We start from the raw sequence: 15,144 nt of genomic DNA on the forward strand, positions 1-15,144 counted from the left end.
GCTGGCAAAATTAAATAATAAAGTTTAAAGATCTTAGCTGTGCATCTTCGAGAAGAAGCATATTTACACGAATGTGAAATATGACGTGCAAAAATCCGGTCATTCCCTGGCTGTAATCAGATATGGGAAGTTTTTGAGGGACAGCTAAGGAAAACTGAATAAAAGTGCAATAAATATCTCAGATACACTTCCACGTTTTCAAAATGGTAACATTTCGACGTGGATGAAGCTGGTATCTCTGCACGTGCAGTGAAGCGAAGCCCTCGGACGCATCGCGAGCTCTGGCTACCGAGTCTGTCTGTTTCTCGCTTTTGCCGACCTGACTCCGTTGCTGTACTTTTGTGCCGAAACCTGGAACCAAAGGTGCCAGCAGGACATCGACATCGTGGACGCCCTTTGAGTGACCACAGCTGAAACTGCGGGCCCGCTCGTGTCACAAGGTGAGCGCGGACTACAACCGGCGAAGAGGGGCCAGAGTGAACCACCCTTAGAAAAACGGTACAGCGAATCATTAACACTATAAAGGGATGAAATGCCGTTCTGAAGACCGAAATATGTAGGCCGTACTGAGTGGTTCGAATCGAATCTGGCTGATCTCAACAAAAGCGGGCGTTCAAGAAAATCACTGACGAGGACTTCCCTGCTGACTCTGGAGACATGATGCAGCATGCGGACACTGCGGAAGATGTGCAGGGTCTGCTTAAAGCGCTGAATACGAAGGTGCTCATCGCTCAGCGTACACCGGCAGCAATGCCTGTGGTACCCAAGAGCGGTGGTCCTCACCGAAGAATAAACACCGCAGTCCTTCAGGGCCAGGCTGCCTGCACTCCCTGCTACGCGGCTCCATGTACGAGCTCTGCACATTGACAAGCTTCTGGGAGCAGCTCAAAGAATTGATGAAAAACGCCATCGAATCTACCTGCGACGAAGTAGCTTCCCAGGGGGCCCCTGCATTTCCGGCTACTGATGGAGGAATACTACGTCAGCGTATTCCTCTTAAGCTGGCTCTACTTCAGCTACATACTTCCAGGGGAATGCCTTCTGCACGGGCCAACTTATGGATACCGTGCACGGCAACACAACGGGGCCTACCGGCGACGAAATCGACCCACAAACAGCCGCGTCGTTCTTTGGCGACCGACGCAGGAACACAACCGCATCCGGTTCCTCCGGTCCGCCTACAATCCCGACGGTCACAACCGGGAAGAAACTGAGAGCAGGTGGCCTTGCTTCTGGGAGAAGTTCAAGGTTCTAGTTCATGACAACGACATGAAGGCTATCGACGATGGAACGGTCCAGGGTATATCAACAGCGTGGTTTTGGGTTTATGTTAATCTAAATAATTAGTGAAAATTTGCTACTATTTATTGTAATATACTAAACCTGTTTTGTAGTCACCGCGTAATCTGATAATGGTCTGTCCTTCACTCCGTGCCAAATCGCATGCCAAGAAGCCGGCGCCATGTGACTCATCCACACTAAGATGGTTGTGATTACCTTTTGCGAGCATTACTTTGACACATTCATCACATGACATATTTCGCCATTAATATAGATGCAGTTTCAAAGCTTTCCCACGCATCGTAGAAGATTGGCAACCTGTTTTCAGTTACCTGTCGGGGGAGCTGCGAGCAATATGCGTGAGTATTTCACGGTAATTTCTGTGGGTATTTTCTGGAGTAACATTGTTTCGTTCGAGTGGTGCCTCTGTGCGGAGCCCCTGTCTTTAGGGCTGATGTCGGCCGTTGGTATCTATGAGCGGATATTGGAACGGTGTGGTGCTGTACGCACTTTGTTGACTTACGCGGCCACGCGGATTGGGGGCCATTTGTCAGTGACTCCCGCGATAGCATGCTTGCTTGGGCCGGTTGGAACAACTGATCGAAAGAGACAAGCTGCGGGGCGCCGAAAAATGTGGCTACGTTGTGCACGCGAAGCTGCGCAGAGCAGCGCTTGTGTTCGGCTCCGTTATTCGTTGAGGTTCAGTCTTCACTCGAGTGAAGTCATCAAATGAAATTTTTTTATATATAGTTCACGTGCACGCAAGCAAAGTATGATTAAACAGACTTTACGTACGTTCTGCGCATTCGTCATTTTTGTTCTAAAGAGTCGAAAAACACGATTGCGAAGTATTTCCAACAGGAGAGATCTAAATCTTCATTCTTTGTTCAGACAGTACGCGACAGCAGCTCGATTAATTTGAAGAGGTAGTAGCGCCTCAGCGTTGTATGCGCGATGTTTATATGCATTTTTCAGTTAGCTTAATCTCATAGCCTTCCGTCGTTATACTGCATACTTGCATTCGTTGGATGGCATACATCAGCCAAAACTTGTATTCCATGTAACAGCGTATATTGCAGGTGCTGTAATCACTGACACTATCCGCTTCGAGACCTATGCAAGCGACACTCATCACGGCATTGTAAATCAGGAGCTAATAAGGGCATGCAGCCTCTCGGACTGCATGAAGAAAAAAAAAGCTTACTGACAGCGTAAAGAAGCCGCGATATCGTGCCATCAGGGAGGAAAAATTTCACTGCTCCACAACATTTCAACACAGTCCACTGATACTAAAGAAGCGATTACATTCAGGGGAAAACTTGTGCCCGCCACTGCTGCTGCCGTCTAGTGCAGAGCTCTGTCGGCATCGCGGTTGCTTTTATTTGTATATCGTATACTGATCATGCGTGAACCAAGTGTAAGCGTCAGTGCTTTCGGTCCTGCAGTTAAATAGCCTGCTTACGAGTCAACTTAGTTTTGTTCGAAACAACAAGCTATTGCTCGAATCAGTTCCTTCGTGTTACTATTTTATTGAAGGAAGTTCGGACCACGTCCCCAGCTGCCCCTCGCTCCAGCTAGTACCATATTAGTTAAGCACAAGCTTTGACCAAGCGCCGTGTCAACGATGGCCAAGCTACATTTTATTACTTCGCATGAACTCGTCCAGCTCGCCGTCAACTCAAGAATGGCCCTGTATGTGGAAGCGCTTATGTTTGCCATCGGTGTGTAATTGAACATTCCAGAAAGTGCACTGGAAATTACAGCGACCAATGACCGCATCCACAATGTGAATTGCGAACGTCATCTTGAGCGCACAGTAGTGGCGCTCAAGAGTAAGCATGGAAAAAAATATGCTCTGCTGGCTTTGCAAATTCTACTTGCTCTTTCTCACTGCTCACCAAAAGGTACTGTCGGCAGCAGAAGTTGCGGCACGCGGTACGCTTAGGTCAACTTAAGAGTGGAATGCGAGAGCATTAGATTTCACGCTTGTCTCAGCTTCTGTTGCAGCTTCTGTGTGTGTCCATCAGTTACTTTGTAGTTTTTCGGTCCATCAACCGACATACTAACTTCAGTAACAGGTATCAGACCTTCCGCGACTGTGCCGGCATTTGCATAAATAATTTTACTGATTTTCAATATCGATTCTCTAGGTTTCCGTCTAGCGACTAGGTTGATTGTAGCTCGTTGGGCAAGTTGTGATGACATCACAAGGTGATGTGACCTTTCTGGACATTTAAGCGAACTGAACCTGATGCTCACAAGCCGGTGGGTAAATTGTGATAATGCGCAACGTCCCGTCACCTCTCCCGACCAATCAGGATGCCCCGTCAGGCAGGCTTTGATGACGACACAACGTCTTGACCAGTCAACCAATTGCGCGACACCGGATATCAGCGCAGTTCTTTCGTGATGAAAATTGTATTGCAATCGCATTCAGAACGTTATTCTGCTCCAGTCACGCAAGCTAATTGTCTGAAATGTAGGAAACGTTTGCGAGCACCCTGAGGCTTTTCACTTCCTTGTTCATTTTATGATTATTGAGAAATATCTTCCCAACATCCCTCTAAAATGTGTAAAGTTACGAGGTGATGTGCACACTTCATTCGTTGGCAACAGTACCGGGAGTGTGGGTAGAGAGATAGCGCTACAATAAAATATTTTTCGAGAACAAGCACCTAGTAAACTAACTGCTGATAGTATATCTAGGAAGTTTCCGTCGGTACCCTTTTAAATTGCCCGTTTATTTTTGATCAATTCCTTGCGTGCCAAATCCTAGTTATGGCTGTGTGGTAGACTCTGGATGCAATTCAGAGAATCAGCGGTTATTTTTGGGTGGTTCACGGTATACTGTAAAACCTTGTTAGCCAGCAAAAGTCACCTCTACATAGGTTAGGAGAAAGCCAAATTTAAAATCTCTTTGTGCACCACGAGGCACGATATGTACAATTGAGAGCTTCGTTACATACTAACTTGGCTATTTAAGGATAGATGAAATGATGGGTCGATTAAAGACTTACACAAGCATTTTCCAGCTCCTGCTTGTATTCACGTTTCAAAGGAACTGGCCCCTACATTATCATCAGCAGCTAGTCAGGGGGCAGCGAATAAGATACTACTCCTGACGGAGTGGCTGAAAACAGTTCATCAGCGGTAGTGCATACGCCGGCCTAAAGCTAGACCCCTCCCCGCACCAGCCCTTTTTTTTCTTGATATTAATGCGAGCGGGTTCTGCTGCATCGTGTCCTCTCCTCTACCTTTTTTCCATTTTTTTTCACATATGGCTCATGCGCCCAGATGTGAAAAAAAAAAATAGGAAAAAGGGTTGAGGAGAGGACAGATCTGGCCCATGCGCCCATTCTTCCTTCCTTTCTTCTTTCACTTCCTCCTTTATGCCTTCCCTTACGGCGCAGTTCAGGTGTCCGCTGGTATGTGAGACATATACTGCGCCATTTCCTTTCCCCAACAGCCAATTCAATTCAATGCGCCCTTCATAGCGCCGACCAGTTTCAATCGGTATGGGCCTGTCTATCATCATCATTCGTTACGCTGAGAGAGCTAGTGCATGTCTACCCGATGTAGAAAGAACCATACATCATCATCATCTATGGGACTGTACCGTTGAGAGAACGTAATCTCCCGCGAGCGGCACTGCTTGCCGAAATCAGCGTCGAGATCAGGGCCATCAGGCGCCGATGATAAAAGTGGGGCAAAATAAACAAAACCAGAAAACGTGTAAGAAATGCTGCCTCCCGGTGTGATTTCTTCTCTCGTCCTTTACTTCTGAAATATGCTCAGTGTGAAGATGAAAATTTCCTAAACGCCTCTATGTTTTTATTTCACCTGCTTCATATACATATACCCGAGGAGATTTTTTTCGCGTCAAAGTGGATGGAAAAATTAAAGACTTAAGTTTAAAGTTTAAGCTCTGCTGCTTCTAGAAGAAGCATATTTAGACGCAAGTACAATTTCGCGTGGACAAAGCCGGTCATTCGCTGCGCTGCAAGCAGATACGCGAAGTTTTTGAGGGACAGCAAAGGAAAGCTGAATAAAAGCGCAATGAATATCTCCGATACACTTCCACGTTTTCAAAATGGTAACATTTCGACGTGGATGAAGCTGGTCTCTCTGCGCGTGCAGCAAAGCGAAGCACTCGAACGCATCGTGAGCTCTGGCTACCGAGTCTGTTTCTCGCTTTTGCCGACCTAACTCCGTTGTACTTTGTGCCGAGACCTGCAACCAAAGGTGCCAGCGGGACATCGACATCGTGGACGCCCTTTGAGTGACCACAGCTGAAACTGCGGGCCCGTTCGCATCACGAGGTGAGCGCGGACTACGCCGGCGAAGAGGGGCCACAGTGAACCACCCTTAGGAAAATAGCACAGCGAAGCATTAACACCATAACGGGATGAAATGCCGTTCTGAAGACCGAAATATGTAGACCGTACTGAGTGGTTCTAATCTAATCTGGTTGATTTCAACAAAAGCGGGCGTACAAGAAAATCACTGGCGAGGGCTTCGCTGCTGAGTCTGGAGACACCAGGCGGTATGCGGACACTGCGGAAGATGTGCAGGGTCTGCTTAAAGCGCTGAATACGAAGGTGCTCATCGCTCAGCGTACACCGGCAGCAATGCCTGTGGTACCCAAGAGCGGTGGTCCTCACCGAAGAATAACACCGCAGTCCTTCAGGGCCAGGCTGCCTGCACTCCTGCTACGCGGCTCCATGTACGAGCTCTGCACATTGACAAGCTTCTGGGAGCAGCTCAAAGAATTGATGAAAAACGCCATCGAATCTACCTGCGACGAAGTAGCTTCCCAGGGGGCCCCTGCATTTCCGGCTACTGATGGAGGAATACTACGTCAGCGTATTCCTCTTAAGCTGGCTCTACTTCAGCTACATACTTCCAGGGGAATGCCTTCTGCACGGGCCAACTTATGGATACCGGTGCACGGCAACACAACGGGGCCTACCGGCGACGAAATCGACCCACAAACAGCCGCGTCGTTCTTGGCGACCGACGCAGGAACACAACCGCATCCGGTTCCTCCCGGTCCGCCTACAATCCCGACGGTCACAACCGGGAAGAAACTGAGAGCAGGTGGCCTTGCTTCTGGGAGAAGTTCAAGGTTCTAGTTCATGACAACGACGTGAAGGCTATCGACGATGGAACGGTCCAGGGTATATCAACAGCGTGGTTTTGGGTTTATGTTAATCTAAATAATTAGTGAAAATTTGCTACTATTTATTGTAATATACTAAACCTGTTTTGTGGTCACCGCGTAATCTGATAATGGTCTGTCCTTCACTCCGTGCCAAATCGCATGCAATGAAGCCGGCGGCATGCGACACTTCCGCACAAAGATGGTTGTGATTACCTTTTGCGAGCATTACTTAGATACATTCATCAAATGACATATTTCGCCATTAATATAGCTGCAGTTCAATGCTTTCATACGCATCGTAGAAGATTGGCAACCTGTTTTCAGTTACCTGTCGGCGGAGCTGCGAGCAATATGCGTGAGTATTTCACGGTAATTTCTGTGGGGCATCAAAATTTGTGCTACCGCGTTAGCATCAGTATGTACAGCATTATGAAGGTTTTAGTGGCTTCGTTTGCGACGCCAATGCCCCAAATCTCTCGGAGGCGATAGCAATTTCTCCTCACAGCGCGAGGTTTTCTAAGGGACCCAGGAGAAAATCCTGTAGGCTGTGTTTTTGACAACGGGTGTGCAGTCAGGTCAGAATGAAACGCTTACATAATTATAATAATAATAATAATAATAATAATAATAATAATAATAATAATAAATTTATTTCTGCCTCAAAGGTATATGGACAGAGGAGCTGCAGAAAAAGCTGTAAAAAATACAGCTTGACAAAGCCGCAGCCCCCATTTTTACAGGCAACAGCAGAAGACAAACAACGACTCAACTTCAGGTGTCGTATAAAACGAAACAAAAGAACAAAAATGTAATGCTATACATCGCAAGAGCACTTCAAGCGTACTGAGTAAACACAGGGATAAAAAGATTGTTATTACATATCACACTCTCATACATAAAATATGAGATACAGAAGCAAAGACTTATTTTGGCACAGCTGAGGATGAAAATTGTTCGTAGCTACCTTCTATATACATCCTACGCAATACCTTATGAGTACAGGTGAATAAGTCAAAATGTGCAAATGTATAAGCGTTCAGAAGGGAAGGGAGTGTGAATTGCAAACGTTCTTGCCCGGAGTTTAGGCGTGCTGTTGGCACCATCCATTGTTCGGGTTGTCTGAAAGGGTAATTTGTGGTTTTCTCTTGCAAGTTTGCCAATCGTCGAATATGGTTGGTACCATTTTTTATTTCTGTTTTGTAACAAATGCTCAACCGGTATCGATATAATTCATAGATTTGGACCACACCGGCTACAAGAAAGAGACCTTTGCTGGGTGACCCATAGCTAACATTGAAGGCGTAGCGAAGGGCCCTTTTCTGCAACATGTGTATTTTGCGAAGACAAGAATGTGTTGCAGTTCCCCATACAAGATGACAATAATTTACGTGAGAATAAAAAAGTGCGTTATAAAGACTTAGTTTGAGTGACGTCGGAAGAATGTGCCGTGTGCAACCAATCATGCCCACTACTCTAGCCAGTTGTTTGACAACGTGAGCTACATGGTGTTCCCATGACATGGTTGAAGAAAATATAACTCCAAGGCATTTAAAATAATTAACTATTTCTATAGGTCGAGAATTATATAGAATATAACTGTGAATAGAAGCTGGCTTATTTTTTGGGCGAAATATTACGGCTTTTGTCTTCTTTTCATTCACGCGCATATCATTAGATATCGACCATTTTTCCAGCGTGACCATTGTTGTGTTGCAAGACACTATTAGATCCTGAATGTTTTTCCCAGCAAAAAAAATACTCGTGTCGTCAGCGTATATGATGAATTTGGCATTTTTGTTAATGTTGACAATGTCATTAAGGAATATATTGAAAAGAAGTGGGCCTAACAAGCTGCCTTGAGGGACGCCAGAAAATATAGGTTTTACCTCTGATAGTACATTATGTAAGCTAACTGCTTGTTTTCTTTGCGAAAGATATGATTTTATTAACAGTGCAGCCTGGCCTCGGATACCATAGTACCATAACTTCTTTAGGAGTAATTCATGATTCACCAAGTCAAATGCCTTTGAAAAATCTACAAATATACCTATTACGAAAGCTCTGTTATCAAACTGGGAGAGAATATATTCCTTTTGATGTAGAAGTGCTAGTTCAGTTGATTTATTTTTGCGAAAACCGAACTGACACGGAGTGAGCAAATTACATTGGTCAATAAATTTAGTGAACCTGGAGTGCATAACTTTTTCTAATGCTTTAGAAAAAACGGGAAGTATGGATACAGGTATATAATTACCTAAGTCATTTTGGTCGCCCTTTTTAAATAGAACGGTTACTTTGGCGGTCTGCATTTTTTCTGGAAAGGAAGATGTAGTTAAGCAGAGGTTGAATATGTGCGTAACTGCGGGGGCTACAACATCAGCAACATATTTTACTGGTCCTATCTGAAGGTCATCAATGTCTCGGCATCTGCTATTCTTTTGGCCTAATAATACTGACACAACTTCCTCTCTTGTAACAGGTTCTAGAAACATTGTTTTATCGTTACAACAGTTTATGTACTCACATGCATCTGGACGCGATCCATAGGTTGGCATTAGCGTAAAAAAATCATTAAAAGCATTAGCCAACTCAGTTCCAGTTAAATCATTGTCATTAATCTTCAACCTTTGTACGCTGGCATGGGATTGGTTGCGTTGCAACAAAGAGTTTAGACGGGACCAAAGTAGGTCATGACGACCCCTTTTAATGTCCAAAAATGCAGAGCAATAGTCCTTTCGAGCGGATCGTAATTTCTTTGTTAATTTATTACGGAACTGCTTGAACGCCTTCAGATTATCAGCCGTGCGTGTCATCAGAAACGTTCTATATACCTTATCTTTCATTTTTATTTCTTGGCGCAAGGCAGGAGTGATCCAAGGTTTACGACTCTTACGGGACCGCTGATATGTCTTATTGGGAAAGTGAAACTGGTAGATTTGTTTGAATATATCAAGGAATTGGTTATAAGCATCATTTGCATTATCTAGCTCAGCAATCTGCGTCCAGTCAACTTTGTTAAGGGCATTTCTGAAATCCTCCAGTGCAACGTCTGTTATACACTGGTAAGTGAAAGCTTCCGGTTGTTTTAAAGTTCGCGCTGACACCTCCATACAGAAATACACAGGCAGATGGTCGCTGATGGGGCACGATAATACACCTGCCTTAAGTTTCGGGTGGCATAAATTGGTGATGAACAAGTCTAAGGTGGATTGACTTTCAATAGTTATTCTCGTTGGGATTTCAATAACATTGGTGAAACCGTTTGAAGCCAACATAGTGCTAAATTCTCTACTCCTCTACTTTGCAGTGAAATTTCTTTACGACCGGTTTATAAATATGTGCCTCTGTAGGCGCTTTGTCCTCGAACATGAATCACGCTAGCTGTACGCTGCAGGCCAGAGAACACATACGACATGGCGTGCTTTAACGCGATAGCGTTAAGGCTGCTGTTGAGTGGCACCCACCCTCAGTGGAGGATTGGCCTTGAGCGGTGTCTTGCACGTTCAAACCGTAGTGACACATTGACGCAATTAAAATAGACATTGGCTTCTGTTCTGCAGAAAGTCCGGCGTCGTCGTGAGCAAAAAACCCCTGAAGACGCAATCCATGTCACTTGACCTTCATCGGATCATGCCCACTGGATTGTGGACTCTTTTTTTTAGTAACTCTCAAACTGGTAAAGGGTGCAGCCAAAAACAGGAATGATAAGACGTAGAATAAACAGTTCACAATCAATCACGTCCACGAGTGTTCGCCATTTGGTGCCGTTCGTGTCAATTCACACTTTTCAGCATAACGACTGTGTACATCTTCCAGCTTGCAGGTCTTTCGAAACCTAGTGTCTTATTATATTCTAGATTTGACGGTTTATGGGAGTTCAACGTCCCAAAGCCACTCAGGCTATGATAATATTCTGGATATGAATCATCACCATCATCATCATCATCATCATCATCATCATCATCCTTACTACACCCACTGCAGGGCAAAGGCCTCTCCCATGTCTCTCCAATTAAACCTGTCCTTTGCCAGCTGCATCCACCCTTTGCCTGCAAACTTCTTAATCTCATCCGCTCACCTCACCATCTGCCGCCCCCTGCTACGCTTACTTTCTCTTGGAATCCACTCCGTTACCCTTAAGGACCAGCGGTTATCTTGCCTTCGCATTACATTCCCTGCCCAAGCCCATTTCTTTCTCTTGATTTCGACTAGGATGTCATTAACCCGTGTTTGTTCCCTCACCCACTCTGCCCGCTTCAGATCTCTTAACGTTACACCTATCATTTTTCTTTCCATGGCTCGCTACGTTGTCCTTAACATAAGCTGAACTCTTAAGCGCTTGCTGGCAATGTATTATAAAGGTCGCTGGTATTGTTCACTTTTAGGAATGAAATATCGTAAGATCAAAAAACACAGTCATATCCCAATAGGCGTACATGGCTGGATTATGGGGGTTTAACGTCCCAAAGCAACTCAGGCTATGAGAGACGCCGTAGTGAAGGACTCCGGAAATTTCGACCACCTGGGGTTCTTTAACGTGCACTGACATCGCACACTACACGGGCCTCTGGAATTTCGCCTCCATCGAAATTCGACCGCCGCGGCCGGGATCGATCCCGCGTCTTTCGGGCCGGCAGCCGAGCGCCATAACCACTCAGCCACCGCGGCGGCAATAGGTGTACATACATGTACAGCCGCGGTCAAAAATACGCGGCCCACGGCTCCGGCGCAAGGAGCGGCTGCGGGGCCGCACCGCGGCGCTGCTACCTCCGTCGGGCTACCTCGGTCGCTGGCTGCGAGGGTGCACAGAGTGACGACAAAGCTTCGCCCTCACTCTCTCCTGGGAACGCAACACGACTGATAATTGTCAAGTGCGGCGTTCTGCTGAAGGGGAGTGCGCGCGGTTCGCCGTTGCCGCCTCGATTCTGCTTCGCTCTCGTATGTCCCGCGCGCCCATGCGTGGTGAGCCTTCGTGCAAGGGCATTACGGTGCTCAAGAAATAGCGCAGAACAAGTTATTGTCGCGTCAGGACCCCGGTCTGTGAACTCGGTGAAGGCCTGTTTTGTTTCTGGTGGTGTGTTACTCGTAATTTCGTTGCAGCAGGAACGTGCTTAGATTTTTTCTAGCTTTGAATTAACGATTTTAAAGGAGCGAGCTCCAGGTACTAATTAGAGTTATCCCGACCAAGCACCGGGCGCTGGAGTGCGGCGTACACGAACGCGAGACGCGCGTAAGTATGGAATGCGAACCGAACTCGGACTCGTCGCAGGCAGACGCGCTTAGTCGAACTGCAGAACGCGCGCCTGCCGTAGCCAGTCTGTGCATAGGGAATACGAGATATCCGAGTTGGCGATGAAAGTCACACGCAGCACGCATTGCAGAGCTCTCTTTCGTACGGACCGTCAGCCGCGAAACAGTTGAACGCTGCACTTAACATTCATCAGCCGTGTGGCGTGCTCAGGGAAGAGTGAGGGCGAAGCTTTGTCGTCACTCTCTACACCCTCGCACTGAGCGCCCGACGCAGGTAGCAGCGCCGCGGTGCGGCCCCGCAGCCGCTCCTTGCGCCGGAGCCGTGGGCCGCGTATTTTTGACCGCGGCTGTACTTGATTGCAGGCTGTTTTCACTGCTCATCGCCAGAAGTCGTCAGTTCCACTGCGACTGCTATCTTCTGAGCTAAAGTTTACGTTTTGCATCGTCCGTTTTGGCGTGTTTTTCATAAAAATAAGAAGAAATTAAAACTAGCCCTAATTGTAAGCGAATTTACTGACATGCTAACGTGTTTACATACTGTGTTTATCACACTATGGTTACCGTATGTGTATGTGTCGGATATATCACTGAGTGAGAAGTCATTTCGCGCCTAATGTGTCCATTTTATGTCCTTGTCGAATGTGTGTGCCATTTGGTCTACTCGCTCAACGGGGCACAGCAATCCCTGCTGGTCTGTGAAATGCTATGGGAAATCAGCATCGCTGGCGTCATCACGTACACCTCCCGGGGCTTATGTCTACGCAACACTAGATTTTCATTACTCGGCTCATTCAGCAAGGTGGCATACTCGATGAGCTACGTGTAGCGAAGTACACCTATATTAAAGCCACGGCTGACCACAGGAAGGAAGGTTTCGAATAACAGATGCCTGTTGTCCATGTGCCTATTTCTCTTGGCGCTGTCTCTGTGTCTCGACACTTTCGCGCTTGAATACAAGTGCCTACTCCGGTGAGTGGACACGTTTCGCTGAAGTAATCCTTTGTACCCCTTTCCCTCGACAAAAACAATTAGTTTAATTTAATTTCATTTCATTGTGCACTTTTGCTGCTATTTCTTTGTTACAGAAGCACGCCGGCTCGTCTACCGTATTCGTGCACGTGCCGGTGCAGGCCTGATACGACAAGGATTAAATTTTTTGCGCTAACCTCAGTCCCCCATAAACGGCTGCCACAGGTTAAAATAAACTTCGCACTCATTGTAAATCCACTAGGGTTAATTTCGTGATAAATCAGCAAAACACGCAATAAACGCGTACGTAGGGTGATGCAGAGTATACAGTGCAAGGCATAAGACAAGGGACAGAAACAGGAAGACACATACGAGCGCACATACGCCAGCTGGGATACATGACGAGGGTGGTTTCCACTAAAACCTCCTGTCGACAACATTCACACTGTCCCGCCGATGACACATCTGCATTGCAAGTGCACTGGACCGCAAAACCGGATGCCGAGTTCATCATTTCTTCGAAGCACAGGCTCGGAAAGCACCCTACTCGATATCAGCAGAACCAGACAATGGAGGGCATACAACTTTGACAGATAGCAATAAAATTGGCGAAATAAAACATTCTATCCGTCATAGATTAGGGTGATAAGTGCTGCTTTCATTTTTTTTTTCTGTAGCGTGCCTTTCAAGTGGCGGCTATCGGGTGCAACGATAAGAGGACTACGTAGGTCGGATTGCTGATATGTTTACCGGCGAGAACCTCCACCATCAGCACTCGTTTCGAAATGTCCCTCGCCGAGCGACAGTGTTCATTGTGCTCTTCACCGCAGCCGTGATGTCCACCCGTGCGCAAGATGCGACCCTGCGGCACTCGAGGGCCAACAACGCTTTCGGGCTTTCCTTGTTCAGCGAACTCCGTTTGACGAGGCAAGATCAAAACGTTTTCTTTTCCCCGGCGAGCGTGAGCATCGCCCTGGGACTCCTGTATACCGGCGCCCGGGACAAGACTCTTTCGGAGCTCGCCTCTGTTCTTGGACTCGCTGATGCCGGACTGGTCGACAGGAACGCTGTCTTGTCTGCCTACAAGTCGCTCGTTGACGTCGAGTCTCCGAACGCCACCTTGGATATAGCCAGCACTGTTCTTATTAAGCAGAGCGCCAAAATACTGGATCAATACAAATGTGACGCGGCATGGTACTTCCACGCGCAGGTACGCTCGGTAGACTTTTTGCGGGAAGGTTCCAAGGTGGCAGCCGAGATCAACGAGTGGGTGAGCGGCAAGACGAAGGGAAAGATTCCCAGGCTGCTGGGAGGCGCACTGCCGGGGAACACCGTGGCTTACCTCATCAACGCTGTCTACTTCAAGGGGACTTGGCTCACCATGTTCCGAGCCAGCGAAACGAAGCCGATGCCCTTTTACAACCACGGCAGAGACGAGGTCAAAGTTCCGACCATGTCAGTTCGCCGAACGTTCTCCTACGCTTATCTTGAGGCAATAGGGGCTAGCGCTTTGGCAATTCCTTATGCAGGAGACAGGTTCAGCATGATCATTGTGCTTCCCAGCAGCAGGACAGGACTTCCGAATGTCGAGCATCTCCTCACAGTTGAGGTTTTGGAAAAGCTGGCCAACGACCTTGTGGGACAGGACGTAATTGTGCTGCTCCCAAAGTTTAATCTTGAGACTGACTACGACCTGGTGAGCTCACTACGCAAGCTTGGCCTTGAAAGCGCGTTTGACAGCACTGCAGACTTATCGGGGATCAGCCTTGCGAATGACCTGATGGTGTCCGATGTCAAGCACAAGGCCATGATAGAAGTAAACGAAGAAGGAACCGTGGCGGCCGGTGTCACCTCAGTTCGCGTGAAGCCGAAAAGTTTTGCACGATCGTTACCCCGACCACCCACGACCTTTCATGTTGACCATCCTTTCTTGTTCTTCATTTGGGACAGTAAACACAAACGTGCTTTGTTCATGGGTGCCATCACAAAGCTCTAATGACCCACCTCTCAACACAGGAGTAATAATAGCTCTGACATTGTTTCTAGCATGCTGTGGAGTTGTCAGACGCACCTGCCTGCACTTTTCTAGCAGAAGCACGCATATGCTTTAAATGGCGACGATGTGTGAACCTTACTTCTGAAATAAATAGTCTTTGCAATGCATTTCCGGATGCTGCACCCATTTTCAGTCCTTGCTATTTCTGGGTTCTTTGACGAATAAGTTTTACTTATTCGGTGCATTTTCGAACAGTGACTGCCCATTGTGTTGAGAAATTCCTGCACGGAGAAAGAAACCTGGTCTTTGATTTCATTTTTAAGCGCGAAGAAATGACAGGACTGAAGCAAGCTCAAGTAGGTGTTTGCATAGCACCGTCGATGAGGGCTTAATAATTCGCGAACGCAACTCTCTACTAAGCTACATTTTAAAAGCAGAATGCACGTTGTATACCGGGCTTTTCAAGTTTGCTCTCGACGCTAAAAGT

The 15,144-nt window shown here is 46.9% G+C and overlaps 1 pseudogene across 1 annotated transcript; it reads left to right on the plus strand.

Moving 5' to 3' along the window:
• Positions 1-13,423: 13,423 nt before the first annotated feature.
• Positions 13,424-14,767, plus strand: LOC144110165 (iripin-2 pseudogene; annotated as a pseudogene). The gene has a single exon (XR_013309736.1). The product of XR_013309736.1 is annotated as an iripin-2 pseudogene (transcript).
• The last annotated feature ends 377 nt before the right edge of the window (positions 14,768-15,144 follow it).

This window comes from Amblyomma americanum, chromosome 11, assembly GCF_052857255.1.
Source record: "Amblyomma americanum isolate KBUSLIRL-KWMA chromosome 11, ASM5285725v1, whole genome shotgun sequence".
In the NCBI taxonomy this organism is placed as follows: domain Eukaryota; kingdom Metazoa; phylum Arthropoda; class Arachnida; order Ixodida; family Ixodidae; genus Amblyomma; species Amblyomma americanum.